Genomic DNA, 17,932 nt, shown 5'->3' on the forward strand with positions numbered 1-17,932 from the left:
TTCAAGTGTTCCAGATCAAAAAAGTCTAGAAGTCTTTCTGCATACTTGTCCTGGTTAAGAGTATAGGTATGACAGCCAAGTAACTGAAACTTCCAGGAGAAACCCATAATAAAAGCCTCTATGGCAGGGATATGCAATTAGTGGACAGCCAACTGTTGCAGAACTACAAGTCCCATGAGGCATAGCAAGACTCACAGCCACAAGCATGACACCCAGAGGCAGAGGCATGATGGGACTTGTAGTTTTGCAACAGCTGGAGTTCTGCTAATTGCATTTCCCTGCACTATGGTTTCCTATGCTTAATATAAAATAAAAACCACCCTAGATAATGCCATACTGGGAGCATATTGATGTTTTTTGCTTCACTTCCACTTTGCAATGGCATATTGAACAGTAAAGGAACTAATGGACTTGTTGCCTGGCTAATTTGGCTTTAAAAAGTTAGTCTGAAAACAAGCATTCTATGATTGTTGGAATTTTATATTTCTCAGGACACTCAAAGTGTTGAGGCAAAAGCACCAGATGGCTAGAACAAACCTTCTCAAAATCAGACTTCAGCAATGGCGGCCTCTGTACTTTCCTTATGATTAAGGGCTCGACAAACCCCAGACGTCAGGTCGCCAAGGCCAACAAAACACACCCCCACACACTGCTTGAGCTGCCACAAAATGCTCCACACCCCGTACACCTACCCAGCTCGGCTTGCTGATCTGCAGGTTTGAGACCGGCATAGGTGCACATCTGCTATCCCCCCCCCCCTCCCTCTGCTGCTGACCCAGAAATGACATGAGACATCACTTCCGGGCCCCTGTTGACAGTTTCCCATTTTCCAAATGTGGCATGTCAAGGGGCTCACAGTCACTTAAAGCAGAAGTTCCATTTTTGGGTGGACCTCCACTTAAAAGCTTGGTACACAAAAAAGTTTCACTTAAAATGTCCCACAGATTACAGCATTTATAGACTGAATTTGATACATACCTCTCCGTTTACTCTCAAACAGCACAGTGTTGCCATACTTCAGCCTTGATGGTCATCTCGCCAGCTACAATATAAAGATAAGCTTTGGAATCACATGAAAACATAAGCGGCAAAACTGAGGAATTTGGCATTGTCGTAACGAACATATATTGACAAGTGAAACCGTATGAAGTTAGCTAATGCGTTGAAGTATAGCCATTTTGTGGGAGCGGCAAGTATCAAGACCCTTTCCCCCCTAAGGAGAGAAGGATTCTGACCCAATACCTAAAGTCTGACCCAAGAATAGAGAGTATTGATTTTGGCCTGGCCAAAGAGTTTGTTGACTGTAATATGGTGCCCTCATACGCCAACCAAGAACAACTGAAAACCATTCCAAAAGCAAGTCTGTATTCCCAGGAAGAAAGAATGAACAGTTATAAGAAAATCTATCATTCCCACTGTAAGCCATAATTAAGCTTCTAGACCAACTGCCAGGAAGAACCGGAGCAGTGAGCAAGGAGACTAAATCAGGTCTAGCCCCGGCCTTCTCGGAGGAGTGGCACTTCTCCCCCAGTCCAGCAAGGACTGAGATTGACCCAGTCTCTAAACCCACTACTACAGAACAGCCTAGCAACCAGTCCAGATGCCCAACTACAGCTCACAATAGAAATTTTAGACAGCCTTGCAACAGCCGACCCTTTACTTCCAGAGAGCGAGAGCATTGCCCAAGCTCTCCGTAGACTTCCCCAAGAGGGATCAAAGAGTGAAATCCACAGCCCTGCCTGCATCTCTTCACAGAGAAAGAGCTCCTAGAAACCGGTAACCTTCAAGGTAAGCTGAAGACTGATGTGAATGAAGGAGCCAACCACGTTTTCCAGCATGACAGGGCAGGGCAAGCAACACTGTCGACACTGAATTACATGGAAGGCTCGCCCACCCCACTCACACCCCCAGGGGCTCAATCCATGCTAGACACTTCCAACCGAACCATAACATCTCGCTCCTAGACCCCAGAACCTGGTCACCACCAAATCTGGTGGTTAAACCCAAGCCCATGAGAGTCATGATAAAATCTCAAAACTCTGGTGAAACCTATCATCTTAAATTAATTTGTGGGTCCACACAATGTGTGGCCAAGCCAAGAGTTAGAATAAAAGCTCATAACTCTGGTGAAACCTATCATCTTAAATTAATTTGTGGGTCCACACAATGTGTGGCCAAGCCAAGAGTTAGAATAAAAGCTCATAACTCTGGTGAAACCTATCATCTTAAATTAATGTGTGGGTCCACACAATGTGTGGCCAAGCCAAGAGTTAGAATAAAAGCTCATAACTCTGGTGAAACCTATCATCTTAAATTAATTTGTGGGTCCACACAATGTGTGGCCAACCCAAGCCAAGAGTTAGAATAAAAGCTCATAACTCTGGGGAAACCTATCTACCCAAGCTGGACTATCATCTTAAATTAATTTGTGGGTCCACACAATGTATGGCCAACCCAAGCCAAGAGTTAGAATAAAAGCTTATAACTCGGGTGAAACCTATCATCTTAAATTAATTTGTGGGTCCACACAATGTGTGGCTAACCCAAGCCAAGAGTTAGAATAAAAGCTCATAACTCTGGTGAAACCTATCCACTCAAGCTGGACTATCATCTTAAATTAATTTGTGGGTCCACACAATGTGTGGCTAACCCAAGCCAAGAGTTAGAATAAAAGCTCATAACTCTGGTGAAACCTATCATTTTAAATTAATTTGTGAGTCCACACAATGTGTGGCCAACCCAAGCCAAGAGTTAGAATACAAGCTCATAACTCTGGTGAAACCTATCCACCCAAGCTGGACTATCATCTTAAATTAATTTGTGGGTCCACACAATATGTGGCTATCCCAAGCCGAGAGTTAGAATAGAAGCTCATAACTCTGGTGAAACCTAGCAAACCAAACTGGACTATCATCCTAATATGTTTTCATGGTACCCACCATCCACTAATGCTGCCGGACAAGAGAAGGGATTCCATCATGCTTGGAGTGTTCTGCCTTCAACTTGCTTGAAGTGGTCAAGGCTTCCAATAATGGAAAAGATAACATTTTCAATTGCAACTTGTCTACAAGAGATAAAATTTGAGGTGGAGGTTAAAAATGCAAAGTTTAAACATATCATGAAAAATATTTACTGCCGACCCAAAATGATTGACCTGCTGTTATGCTCAACACCTGACTTCAAGTGTTCCAGATCAAAAAAGTCTAGAAGTCTTTCTGCATACTTGTCCTGGTTAAGAGTATAGGTATGACAGCCAAGTAACTGAAACTTCCAGGAGAAACCCATAATAAAAGCCTCTATGGCAGGGATATGCAATTAGTGGACAGCCAACTGTTGCAGAACTACAAGTCCCATGAGGCATAGCAAGACTCACAGCCACAAGCATGACACCCAGAGGCAGAGGCATGATGGGACTTGTAGTTTTGCAACAGCTGGAGTTCTGCTAATTGCATTTCCCTGCACTATGGTTTCCTATGCTTAAATATATAAAATAAAAACCACTCTAGATAATTCCATACTGGGAACATATTGATGTTTTTTGCTTCACTTCCACTGTGCTATGGCATACTGAACAGTACAGGAACTAATGGACTTGTTGCCTGGCTAATTTGGCTTTAAAAAGTTAGTCTGAAAACAAGCATTCTGTGATTGTTAGAATTTTATATTCCTCAGGTCAGACACTCAAAGCCATGAATCCAATGCACCAGACAGCCAGAACAAACCTTTTTAAAATCAGGCTTCAGCAATGGCGGCCTCTGTACTTCCTCATTTTTAAGGGCTCGACAAACCACAGTCATTAGGTCACCAAGGCAAAAATAAAAACACCCCCACACAATGCTTGAGCTGCCACAAAATGCCCCACACCCCACGCACCTACCCCAAGTAACCCAGGCTCCGATTGCTGATCTGCAGGCCTGGGACTGGCATAGGTGCACTTTCCCCTCCTTGCTGATGACCCAGAAATGACATGTGACATCACTTCCGGGCCAGTGTTGACAGTTTCCCCAGTTATTTAAATGTGGCATGTCAAGGGGGTCACGTTCACTTAAAGCAGAAGTTCCATTTTTGGGTGGAACTCCGCTTAAAAGCTTGATACACAAAAAAGTTTCACTTAAATGTGCCACAGGATACAGCATTTATAGACTGAATTTGATACATACCTCTCAGTTTACTCTCAAACAGCACAGTGTTGTCATACTTCAGCCTTGATGGTCATCTCGCCAGCTACAACATAATGAAATGGAGGTAACATTGAAAACACAAAAAGGATAAAGGCCTTTGAAACAAGTTATAACATCAACTCCACTGTAAGGCCCGGTTCACATGGATGTGAAAGACATGGTAAAACCATGAAATGCTTTCCTGGCTGAGAATGCATAAATAAAAATCCCTGCTCAATGGTCTGAGTTAAAACAAATGCTGCGCCATTAGGACCAAAGCCTGCAACCAGAAAATAATTTGTATTCTTCACTGCACCTGGGTGGCCATAAAATGACCAGTGAAGGGGAATCACTGGCATTGTATAGAAACACCACTAGAATAGGCTTCATGGATATACAAGAAACCTAGCAAACCAAGCTGGACCATCATCCTAAATTCATTTGTGGGTGCACACAATGTGTGGCTAACCCAAGCCAAGAGTTAGAATAAAAGCTCATAACTCTGGTGAAACAGTCTCAGAACAGCAGACCCTTTACTTGTAGAGAACGGGGGTTCTCTGTAGACTTTCCCAACAGGTTTCAGAGTAAAATAAATGCTCTGCAACCCATCCCTGTACATAACAGAAAAAAGCTCCTAGAAACCGGTAGCGCAAAATGTGGATTAAAGAGGCCAACTGAGTCTGAAGTAGCAGTGTTGCAGTGCCCTGCCCTGCTCCAACAAAGCTCAACCCACAACCTAGGAGCAAATTTCTACCCAGGGACGTCCAACAGAACAAGAACTTTGCTCTTAGACCCCAAAATCTAAGGGTTATGATAGAGTTATGATGAAAAGCTCATAACTCTGGTGAAACCTAGCGAACCAAGCTGGACTATCATCCTAGATTTATTTGTGGGTCCACACAGTGTGTGGCCAAGCCAAGAGTTAGAATTGAAGCTCATAACTCTGGTGAAACCTAGCAAACCAAGCTGTACCATCATCCTAAATTCATTTGTGGGTCCACACAATGTGTGGCTATCCCAAGCCAAGAGTTAAAATAAAAGCTCATAACTCTGGTGAAACCTAGCAGACCAAGCTGGACTATCATCCTAAATTCATTTGTGGGTCCACACAGTGTGTGGCCAAGACACGAGTTAGAATAAAAGCTCATAACTCTGGTGAAACCTAGCAAACCAAGCTGGACTATCATCCTAAATTCATTTGTGGGTCCACACAGTGTGTGGCCAAGCCAAGAGTTAGAATTAAAGCTCATAACTCTGGTGAAACAGTCTCAGAACAGCAGACTCTTTACTTGTAGAGAACGGGGGTTCTCTGTAGATTTTCCCAAGAGGTTTCAGAGTAAAATAAATGCTCTGCCACCCATCCCTGTACATGGTAGAATAAAGCAACTAAGAAACCGGTAACCTGCAAGGGAAATGCAAACTGTGGATTAAAGAGGCCAACTGAGTCTGAAGTAGCAGTGTTGCAGTGCCCTGCCCTGCTCCAACATAGCTCAACCCACAACCTAGGAGCAAATTTCTACCCTGGGACTTCCGACAGAACAAAAACGTTGCTCTTAGACCCCAAAATCTAAGGGTTATGATAGAGTTATGATTAAAAGCTCATAACTCTGGTGAAACCTAGCAAACCAACCTGGACTATCATCCTAGATTTATTTGTGGGTCCACACAGTGTGTGGCCAAGCCAAGAGTTGGAATTAAAGCTCATAACTCTGGTGAAACCTAGCAAACCAAGCTGGACCATCATCCTAAATTCATTTGTGGGTGCACACAATGTGTGGCTAACCCAAGCCAAGAGTTAGAATAAAAGCTCATAACTCTGGTGAAACAGTCTCAGAACAGCAGACCCTTTACTTGTAGAGAACGGGGGTTCTCTGTAGACTTTCCCAAGAGGTTTCAGAGTAAAATAAATGCTCTGCCACCCATCCCTGTACATGGCAGAATAAAGCTCCTAGAAACCGGTAACCTGCAAGGGAAGCGCAAAATGTGGATTAAAGAGGCCAACTGAGTCTGAAGTAGCAGTGTTGCAGTGCCCTGCCCTGCTCCAACAAAGCTCAACCCACAACCTAGGAGCAAAATTCTACCCAGGGACTTCCAACAGAACAAGAACTTTGCTCTTAGTCCCCAAAATCTAAGGGCTATGATAGAGTTATGATTAAAAGCTCATAACTCTGGTGAAACCTAGCGAACCAAGCTAGGCCATCATCCTAAATTCATTTGTGGGTCCACACAATGTGTGGCTAACCCAAGCCAAGAGTTAGAATAAAAGCTCATAACTCTGGTGAAACCTAGCAAACCAAGCTGGACTATCATCCTAGATTTATTTGTGGGTCCACACAGTGTGTGGCCAAGCCAAGAGTTAGAATTAAAGCTCATAACTCTGGTGAAACAAATCAAGTCAAGCTAGACCATCATCCTAAAGTCATTTGTGGGTCCACACCAATGTGTGGCTAACCCAAGCCAAGAGTTAGAATAAAAGCTCATAACTCTGGTGAAACCTAGCAAGTCAAGCTAGACCATCATCCTAATGCGTTTTCTTGGTACCCACCATCCACTAATGCTGCAGGCAAGAAAATGGATTCCATCATGCTTGGAGTGTTCAGCCTTCAACTTGCTTGAAGTGGTCAAGGCTTCCAATAATGGAAAATATAACATTTTCAATGGCAACATGTCTACAAGAGATAACATTTGAGGTAGAGATTAAAAATACAAAGTTTAAACATGTCATAAAAAAGGCTCACTGCTGACCCAAAATTATTGACCTGCTGTTATGCTCAACAACTGGCTTCATGTGTTCCAGGTCACCCCTAAGTGTGCAGATCATGAAAGTCTAGAAGTCTTTCTGCATACTTGTCCTGGTTAAAAGTATTGTTATGACAGCCTAGCAACTGAAACTTCCAGGAGAAACCCATATTAGAAGCCTCTATGGCAGGGATATGCAATTAGTGGACCGCCAACTGTTGCAGAACTACAAGTCGCATGAGGCATAGCAAGACTCACAGCCACAAGCATGACACCCAGAGGAAAAGGCATGATGGGACTTGTAGTTTTAAAGTAGCTGGAGGTCCGCTAATTGTATATCCCTGCACTATGGTTTCCTATGCTTAAATATATAAAATAAAAACCACTCTAGATAATTCCATACTGGGAACATATTGATGTTTTTTTGCTTCACTTCCACTGTGCTATGGCATACTGAACAGTACAGGAACTAATGGACTTGTTGCCTGGCTAATTTGGCTTTAAAAAGTTAGTCTGAAAACAAGCATTCTGTGATTGTTGGAATTTTATATTTCTCAGGTCAGACACTCAAAGCCATGAATCCAATGCACCAGACAGCCAGAACAAACCTGCTCAAAATCAGGCTTCAGCAATGGCGGCCTCTGTACTTCCTCATTTTTAAGGGCTCGACAAACCACAGTCATTAGGTCACCAAGGCAAAAATAAAAACACCCCCACACAATGCTTGAGCTGCCACAAAATGCCCCACACCCCACGCACCTACCCCAAGTAACCCAGGCTCTGCTTGCTGATCTGCAGGCCTGAGACTGGCATAGGTGCACTTCCCCCTCCTTGCTGATGACCCAGAAATGACATGCGACATCACTTCCGGGGGCAGTGTTGACAGTTTCCCCAGTTTTTTAAATGTGGCATGTCAAGGGGGTCACGTTCACTTAAAGCAGAAGTTCCATTTTTGGGTGGAACTCCGCTTAAAAGCTTGACAAACAAAAAAGGTTTCACTTAAATGTGCCACAGGATACAGCATTTATAGACTGAATTTGATACATACCTCTCAGTTTACTCTCAAACAGCACAGTGTTGTCATACTTCAGCCTTGATGGTCATCTCGCCAGCTACAACATAATGAAATGGAGGTAACATTGAAAACACAAAAAGGATAAAGGCCTTTGAAACAAGTTATAACATCAACTCCACTGTAAGGCCCGGTTCACATGGATGTGAAAGACATGGTAAAACCATGAAATGCTTTCCTGGCTGAGAATGCATAAATAAAAATCCCTGCTCAATGGTCTGAGTTAAAACAAATGCTGCGCCATTAGGACCAAAGCCTGCAACCAGAAAATGATTTGTATTCTTCACTGCACCTGGGTGGCCATAAAATGACCAGTGAAGGGGAATCACTGGCATTGTATAGAAACACCACTAGAATAGGCTTCATGGATATACAAGAAACCTAGCAAACCAAGCTGGACCATCATCCTAAATTCATTTGTGGGTGCACACAATGTGTGGCTAACCCAAGCCAAGAGTTAGAATAAAAGCTCATAACTCTGGTGAAACAGTCTCAGAACAGCAGACCCTTTACTTGTAGAGAACGGAGGTTCTCTGTAGACTTTCCCAACAGGTTTCAGAGTAAAATAAATGCTCTGCAACCCATCCCTGTACATAACAGAAAAAAGCTCCTAGAAACCGGTAGCGCAAAATGTGGATTAAAGAGGCCAACTGAGTCTGAAGTAGCAGTGTTGCAGTGCCCTGCCCTGCTCCAACAAAGCTCAACCCACAACCTAGGAGCAAATTTCTACCCAGGGACGTCCAACAGAACAAGAACTTTGCTCTTAGACCCCAAAATCTAAGGGTTATGATAGAGTTATGATGAAAAGCTCATAACTCTGGTGAAACCTAGCGAACCAAGCTGGACTATCATCCTAGATTTATTTGTGGGTCCACACAGTGTGTGGCCAAGCCAAGAGTTAGAATTGAAGCTCATAACTCTGGTGAAACCTAGCAAACCAAGCTGTACCATCATCCTAAATTCATTTGTGGGTCCACACAATGTGTGGCTATCCCAAGCCAAGAGTTAAAATAAAAGCTCATAACTCTGGTGAAACCTAGCAGACCAAGCTGGACTATCATCCTAAATTCATTTGTGGGTCCACACAGTGTGTGGCCAAGACACGAGTTAGAATAAAAGCTCATAACTCTGGTGAAACCTAGCAAACCAAGCTGGACTATCATCCTAAATTCATTTGTGGGTCCACACAGTGTGTGGCCAAGCCAAGAGTTAGAATTAAAGCTCATAACTCTGGTGAAACAGTCTCAGAACAGCAGACTCTTTACTTGTAGAGAACGGGGGTTCTCTGTAGATTTTCCCAAGAGGTTTCAGAGTAAAATAAATGCTCTGCCACCCATCCCTGTACATGGTAGAATAAAGCAACTAAGAAACCGGTAACCTGCAAGGGAAATGCAAACTGTGGATTAAAGAGGCCAACTGAGTCTGAAGTAGCAGTGTTGCAGTGCCCTGCCCTGCTCCAACAAAGCTCAACCCACAACCTAGGAGCAAATTTCTACCCAGGGACTTCCGACAGAACAAAAACGTTGCTCTTAGACCCCAAAATCTAAGGGTTATGATAGAGTTATGATTAAAAGCTCATAACTCTGGTGAAACCTAGCAAACCAACCTGGACTATCATCCTAGATTTATTTGTGGGTCCACACAGTGTGTGGCCAAGCCAAGAGTTGGAATTAAAGCTCATAACTCTGGTGAAACCTAGCAAACCAAGCTGGACCATCATCCTAAATTCATTTGTGGGTGCACACAATGTGTGGCTAACCCAAGCCAAGAGTTAGAATAAAAGCTCATAACTCTGGTGAAACAGTCTCAGAACAGCAGACCCTTTACTTGTAGAGAACGGGGGTTCTCTGTAGACTTTCCCAAGAGGTTTCAGAGTAAAATAAATGCTCTGCCACCCATCCCTGTACATGGCAGAATAAAGCTCCTAGAAACCGGTAACCTGCAAGGGAAGCGCAAAATGTGGATTAAAGAGGCCAACTGAGTCTGAAGTAGCAGTGTTGCAGTGCCCTGCCCTGCTCCAACAAAGCTCAACCCACAACCTAGGAGCAAAATTCTACCCAGGGACTTCCAACAGAACAAGAACTTTGCTCTTAGTCCCCAAAATCTAAGGGTTATGATAGAGTTATGATTAAAAGCTCATAACTCTGGTGAAACCTAGCGAACCAAGCTAGGCCATCATCCTAAATTCATTTGTGGGTCCACACAATGTGTGGCTAACCCAAGCCAAGAGTTAGAATAAAAGCTCATAACTCTGGTGAAACCTAGCAAACCAAGCTGGACTATCATCCTAGATTTATTTGTGGGTCCACACAGTGTGTGGCCAAGCCAAGAGTTAGAATTAAAGCTCATAACTCTGGTGAAACAAATCAAGTCAAGCTAGACCATCATCCTAAATTCATTTGTGGGTCCACACCAATGTGTGGCTAACCCAAGCCAAGAGTTAGAATAAAAGCTCATAACTCTGGTGAAACCTAGCAAACTAAGCTGGACTATCATCCTAGATTTATTTGTGGGTCCACACAGTGTGTGGCCAAGCCAAGAGTTAGAATTAAAGCTCATAACTCTGGTGAAACCTAGCAAGTCAAGCTAGACCATCATCCTAAATTCATTTGTGGGTCCACACCAATGTGTGGCTAACCCAAGCCAAGAGTTAGAATAAAAGCTCATAACTCTGGTGAAACAAATCAAGTCAAGCTAGACCATCATCCTAAAGTCATTTGTGGGTCCACACCAATGTGTGGCTAACCCAAGCCAAGAGTTAGAATAAAAGCTCATAACTCTGGTGAAACCTAGCAAGTCAAGCTAGACCATCATCCTAATGCGTTTTCTTGGTACCCACCATCCACTAATGCTGCAGGCAAGAAAATGGATTCCATCATGCTTGGAGTGTTCAGCCTTCAACTTGCTTGAAGTGGTCAAGGCTTCCAATAATGGAAAATATAACATTTTCAATGGCAACATGTCTACAAGAGATAACATTTGAGGTAGAGATTAAAAATACAAAGTTTAAACATGTCATAAAAAAGGCTCACTGCTGACCCAAAATTATTGACCTGCTGTTATGCTCAACAACTGGCTTCATGTGTTCCAGGTCACCCCTAAGTGTGCAGATCATGAAAGTCTAGAAGTCTTTCTGCATACTTGTCCTGGTTAAAAGTATTGTTATGACAGCCTAGCAACTGAAACTTCCAGGAGAAACCCATATTAGAAGCCTCTATGGCAGGGATATGCAATTAGTGGACCGCCAACTGTTGCAGAACTACAAGTCGCATGAGGCATAGCAAGACTCACAGCCACAAGCATGACACCCAGAGGAAAAGGCATGATGGGACTTGTAGTTTTAAAGTAGCTGGAGGTCCGCTAATTGTATATCCCTGCACTATGGTTTCCTATGCTTAAATATATAAAATAAAAACCACTCTAGATAATTCCATACTGGGAACATATTGATGTTTTTTTGCTTCACTTCCACTGTGCTATGGCATACTGAACAGTACAGGAACTAATGGACTTGTTGCCTGGCTAATTTGGCTTTAAAAAGTTAGTCTGAAAACAAGCATTCTGTGATTGTTGGAATTTTATATTTCTCAGGTCAGACACTCAAAGCCATGAATCCAATGCACCAGACAGCCAGAACAAACCTGCTCAAAATCAGGCTTCAGCAATGGCGGCCTCTGTACTTCCTCATTTTTAAGGGCTCGACAAACCACAGTCATTAGGTCACCAAGGCAAAAATAAAAACACCCCCACACAATGCTTGAGCTGCCACAAAATGCCCCACACCCCACGCACCTACCCCAAGTAACCCAGGCTCCGATTGCTGATCTGCAGGCCTGAGACTGGCATAGGTGCACTTCCCCCTCCTTGCTGATGACCCAGAAATGACATGTGACATCACTTCCGGGCCAGTGTTGACAGTTTCCCCAGTTATTTAAATGTGGCATGTCAAGGGGGTCACGTTCACTTAAAGCAGAAGTTCCATTTTTGGGTGGAACTCCGCTTAAAAGCTTGATACACAAAAAAGTTTCACTTAAATGTGCCACAGGATACAGCATTTATAGACTGAATTTGATACATACCTCTCAGTTTACTCTCAAACAGCACAGTGTTGTCATACTTCAGCCTTGATGGTCATCTCGCCAGCTACAACATAATGAAATGGAGGTAACATTGAAAACACAAAAAGGATAAAGGCCTTTGAAACAAGTTATAACATCAACTCCACTGTAAGGCCCGGTTCACATGGATGTGAAAGACATGGTAAAACCATGAAATGCTTTCCTGGCTGAGAATGCATAAATAAAAATCCCTGCTCAATGGTCTGAGTTAAAACAAATGCTGCGCCATTAGGACCAAAGCCTGCAACCAGAAAATGATTTGTATTCTTCACTGCACCTGGGTGGCCATAAAATGACCAGTGAAGGGGAATCACTGGCATTGTATAGAAACACCACTAGAATAGGCTTCATGGATATACAAGAAACCTAGCAAACCAAGCTGGACCATCATCCTAAATTCATTTGTGGGTGCACACAATGTGTGGCTAACCCAAGCCAAGAGTTAGAATAAAAGCTCATAACTCTGGTGAAACAGTCTCAGAACAGCAGACCCTTTACTTGTAGAGAACGGAGGTTCTCTGTAGACTTTCCCAACAGGTTTCAGAGTAAAATAAATGCTCTGCAACCCATCCCTGTACATAACAGAAAAAAGCTCCTAGAAACCGGTAGCGCAAAATGTGGATTAAAGAGGCCAACTGAGTCTGAAGTAGCAGTGTTGCAGTGCCCTGCCCTGCTCCAACAAAGCTCAACCCACAACCTAGGAGCAAATTTCTACCCAGGGACGTCCAACAGAACAAGAACTTTGCTCTTAGACCCCAAAATCTAAGGGTTATGATAGAGTTATGATGAAAAGCTCATAACTCTGGTGAAACCTAGCGAACCAAGCTGGACTATCATCCTAGATTTATTTGTGGGTCCACACAGTGTGTGGCCAAGCCAAGAGTTAGAATTGAAGCTCATAACTCTGGTGAAACCTAGCAAACCAAGCTGTACCATCATCCTAAATTCATTTGTGGGTCCACACAATGTGTGGCTATCCCAAGCCAAGAGTTAAAATAAAAGCTCATAACTCTGGTGAAACCTAGCAGACCAAGCTGGACTATCATCCTAAATTCATTTGTGGGTCCACACAGTGTGTGGCCAAGACACGAGTTAGAATAAAAGCTCATAACTCTGGTGAAACCTAGCAAACCAAGCTGGACTATCATCCTAAATTCATTTGTGGGTCCACACAGTGTGTGGCCAAGCCAAGAGTTAGAATTAAAGCTCATAACTCTGGTGAAACAGTCTCAGAACAGCAGACTCTTTACTTGTAGAGAACGGGGGTTCTCTGTAGATTTTCCCAAGAGGTTTCAGAGTAAAATAAATGCTCTGCCACCCATCCCTGTACATGGTAGAATAAAGCAACTAAGAAACCGGTAACCTGCAAGGGAAGTGCAAACTGTGGATTAAAGAGGCCAACTGAGTCTGAAGTAGCAGTGTTGCAGTGCCCTGCCCTGCTCCAACAAAGCTCAACCCACAACCTAGGAGCAAATTTCTACCCAGGGACTTCCGACAGAACAAAAACGTTGCTCTTAGACCCCAAAATCTAAGGGTTATGATAGAGTTATGATTAAAAGCTCATAACTCTGGTGAAACCTAGCAAACCAACCTGGACTATCATCCTAGATTTATTTGTGGGTCCACACAGTGTGTGGCCAAGCCAAGAGTTGGAATTAAAGCTCATAACTCTGGTGAAACCTAGCAAACCAAGCTGGACCATCATCCTAAATTCATTTGTGGGTGCACACAATGTGTGGCTAACCCAAGCCAAGAGTTAGAATAAAAGCTCATAACTCTGGTGAAACAGTCTCAGAACAGCAGACCCTTTACTTGTAGAGAACGGGGGTTCTCTGTAGACTTTCCCAAGAGGTTTCAGAGTAAAATAAATGCTCTGCCACCCATCCCTGTACATGGCAGAATAAAGCTCCTAGAAACCGGTAACCTGCAAGGGAAGCGCAAAATGTGGATTAAAGAGGCCAACTGAGTCTGAAGTAGCAGTGTTGCAGTGCCCTGCCCTGCTCCAACAAAGCTCAACCCACAACCTAGGAGCAAAATTCTACCCAGGGACTTCCAACAGAACAAGAACTTTGCTCTTAGTCCCCAAAATCTAAGGGTTATGATAGAGTTATGATTAAAAGCTCATAACTCTGGTGAAACCTAGCGAACCAAGCTAGGCCATCATCCTAAATTCATTTGTGGGTCCACACAATGTGTGGCTAACCCAAGCCAAGAGTTAGAATAAAAGCTCATAACTCTGGTGAAACCTAGCAAACCAAGCTGGACTATCATCCTAGATTTATTTGTGGGTCCACACAGTGTGTGGCCAAGCCAAGAGTTAGAATTAAAGCTCATAACTCTGGTGAAACAAATCAAGTCAAGCTAGACCATCATCCTAAATTCATTTGTGGGTCCACACCAATGTGTGGCTAACCCAAGCCAAGAGTTAGAATAAAAGCTCATAACTCTGGTGAAACCTAGCAAACTAAGCTGGACTATCATCCTAGATTTATTTGTGGGTCCACACAGTGTGTGGCCAAGCCAAGAGTTAGAATTAAAGCTCATAACTCTGGTGAAACCTAGCAAGTCAAGCTAGACCATCATCCTAAATTCATTTGTGGGTCCACACCAATGTGTGGCTAACCCAAGCCAAGAGTTAGAATAAAAGCTCATAACTCTGGTGAAACCTAGCAAGTCAAGCTAGACCATCATCCTAATGCGTTTTCTTGGTACCCACCATCCACTAATGCTGCAGGCGAGAAAATGGATTCCATCATGCTTGGAGTGTTCAGCCTTCAACTTGCTTGAAGTGGTCAAGGCTTCCAATAATGGAAAATATAACATTTTCAATGGCAACATGTCTACAAGAGATAACATTTGAGGTAGAGATTAAAAATACAAAGTTTAAACATGTCATAAAAAAGGCTCACTGCTGACCCAAAATTATTGACCTGCTGTTATGCTCAACAACTGGCTTCATGTGTTCCAGGTCACCCCTAAGTGTGCAGATCATGAAAGTCTAGAAGTCTTTCTGCATACTTGTCCTGGTTAAAAGTATTGTTATGACAGCCTAGCAACTGAAACTTCCAGGAGAAACCCATATTAGAAGCCTCTATGGCAGGGATATGCAATTAGTGGACCGCCAACTGTTGCAGAACTACAAGTCGCATGAGGCATAGCAAGACTCACAGCCACAAGCATGACACCCAGAGGAAAAGGCATGATGGGACTTGTAGTTTTAAAGCAGCTGGAGGTCCGCTAATTGTATATCCCTGCACTATGGTTTCCTATGCTTAAATATATAAAATAAAAACCACTCTAGATAATTCCATACTGGGAACATATTGATGTTTTTTTGCTTCACTTCCACTGTGCTATGGCATACTGAACAGTACAGGAACTAATGGACTTGTTGCCTGGCTAATTTGGCTTTAAAAAGTTAGTCTGAAAACAAGCATTCTGTGATTGTTGGAATTTTATATTTCTCAGGTCAGACACTCAAAGCCATGAATCCAATGCACCAGACAGCCAGAACAAACCTTCTCAAAATCAGGCTTCAGCAATGGCGGCCTCTGTACTTCCTCATTTTTAAGGGCTCGACAAACCACAGTCATTAGGTCACCAAGGCAAAAATAAAAACACCCCCACACAATGCTTGAGCTGCCACAAAATGCCCCACACCCCACGCACCTACCCCAAGTAACCCAGGCTCCGATTGCTGATCTGCAGGCCTGAGACTGGCATAGGTGCACTTCCCCCTCCTTGCTGATGACCCAGAAATGACATGTGACATCACTTCCGGGCCAGTGTTGACAGTTTCCCCAGTTATTTAAATGTGGCATGTCAAGGGGGTCACGTTCACTTAAAGCAGAAGTTCCATTTTTGGGTGGAACTCCGCTTAAAAGCTTGATACACAAAAAAGTTTCACTTAAATGTGCCACAGGATACAGCATTTATAGACTGAATTTGATACATACCTCTCAGTTTACTCTCAAACAGCACAGTGTTGTCATACTTCAGCCTTGATGGTCATCTCGCCAGCTACAACATAATGAAATGGAGGTAACATTGAAAACACAAAAAGGATAAAGGCCTTTGAAACAAGTTATAACATCAACTCCACTGTAAGGCCCGGTTCACATGGATGTGAAAGACATGGTAAAACCATGAAATGCTTTCCTGGCTGAGAATGCATAAATAAAAATCCCTGCTCAATGGTCTGAGTTAAAACAAATGCTGCGCCATTAGGACCAAAGCCTGCAACCAGAAAATGATTTGTATTCTTCACTGCACCTGGGTGGCCATAAAATGACCAGTGAAGGGGAATCACTGGCATTGTATAGAAACACCACTAGAATAGGCTTCATGGATATACAAGAAACCTAGCAAACCAAGCTGGACCATCATCCTAAATTCATTTGTGGGTGCACACAATGTGTGGCTAACCCAAGCCAAGAGTTAGAATAAAAGCTCATAACTCTGGTGAAACAGTCTCAGAACAGCAGACCCTTTACTTGTAGAGAACGGGGGTTCTCTGTAGACTTTCCCAACAGGTTTCAGAGTAAAATAAATGCTCTGCAACCCATCCCTGTACATAACAGAAAAAAGCTCCTAGAAACCGGTAGCGCAAAATGTGGATTAAAGAGGCCAACTGAGTCTGAAGTAGCAGTGTTGCAGTGCCCTGCCCTGCTCCAACAAAGCTCAACCCACAACCTAGGAGCAAATTTCTACCCAGGGACGTCCAACAGAACAAGAACTTTGCTCTTAGACCCCAAAATCTAAGGGTTATGATAGAGTTATGATGAAAAGCTCATAACTCTGGTGAAACCTAGCGAACCAAGCTGGACTATCATCCTAGATTTATTTGTGGGTCCACACAGTGTGTGGCCAAGCCAAGAGTTAGAATTGAAGCTCATAACTCTGGTGAAACCTAGCAAACCAAGCTGTACCATCATCCTAAATTCATTTGTGGGTCCACACAATGTGTGGCTATCCCAAGCCAAGAGTTAAAATAAAAGCTCATAACTCTGGTGAAACCTAGCAGACCAAGCTGGACTATCATCCTAAATTCATTTGTGGGTCCACACAGTGTGTGGCCAAGACACGAGTTAGAATAAAAGCTCATAACTCTGGTGAAACCTAGCAAACCAAGCTGGACTATCATCCTAAATTCATTTGTGGGTCCACACAGTGTGTGGCCAAGCCAAGAGTTAGAATTAAAGCTCATAACTCTGGTGAAACAGTCTCAGAACAGCAGACTCTTTACTTGTAGAGAACGGGGGTTCTCTGTAGATTTTCCCAAGAGGTTTCAGAGTAAAATAAATGCTCTGCCACCCATCCCTGTACATGGTAGAATAAAGCAACTAAGAAACCGGTAACCTGCAAGGGAAGTGCAAACTGTGGATTAAAGAGGCCAACTGAGTCTGAAGTAGCAGTGTTGCAGTGCCCTGCCCTGCTCCAACAAAGCTCAACCCACAACCTAGGAGCAAATTTCTACCCAGGGACTTCCGACAGAACAAAAACGTTGCTCTTAGACCCCAAAATCTAAGGGTTATGATAGAGTTATGATTAAAAGCTCATAACTCTGGTGAAACCTAGCAAACCAACCTGGACTATCATCCTAGATTTATTTGTGGGTCCACACAGTGTGTGGCCAAGCCAAGAGTTGGAATTAAAGCTCATAACTCTGGTGAAACCTAGCAAACCAAGCTGGACCATCATCCTAAATTCATTTGTGGATGCACACAATGTGTGGCTAACCCAAGCCAAGAGTTAGAATAAAAGCTCATAACTCTGGTGAAACAGTCTCAGAACAGCAGACCCTTTACTTGTAGAGAACGGGGGTTCTCTGTAGACTTTCCCAA

The 17,932-nt window shown here is 43.3% G+C and overlaps 1 long non-coding RNA gene across 5 annotated transcripts in view; it reads right to left on the minus strand.

Moving 5' to 3' along the window:
* The window catches only part of LOC120922620, a 39,391-nt gene that overhangs the window by 19,440 nt on the left and 2,019 nt on the right, over window positions 1–17,932 (minus strand). For 2 of the 5 annotated variants that reach the window (XR_005745391.1, XR_005745389.1), the window contains exons 1-2: window positions 2,940–3,327; window positions 979–1,042 (exon numbers count right to left, since the gene is read on the minus strand). This is a non-coding gene — a long non-coding RNA (uncharacterized LOC120922620). Of the gene's footprint in view, window positions 1–978; window positions 1,043–2,939; window positions 3,329–6,705; window positions 6,830–17,932 lie in introns of those variants that run through there. The other 3 variants (XR_005745390.1, XR_005745392.1, XR_005745393.1) reach the window with 3 other exon arrangements.

This window comes from Rana temporaria, unplaced genomic scaffold (genome assembly GCF_905171775.1).
Source record: "Rana temporaria unplaced genomic scaffold, aRanTem1.1, whole genome shotgun sequence".
NCBI classification, from domain to species: domain Eukaryota; kingdom Metazoa; phylum Chordata; class Amphibia; order Anura; family Ranidae; genus Rana; species Rana temporaria.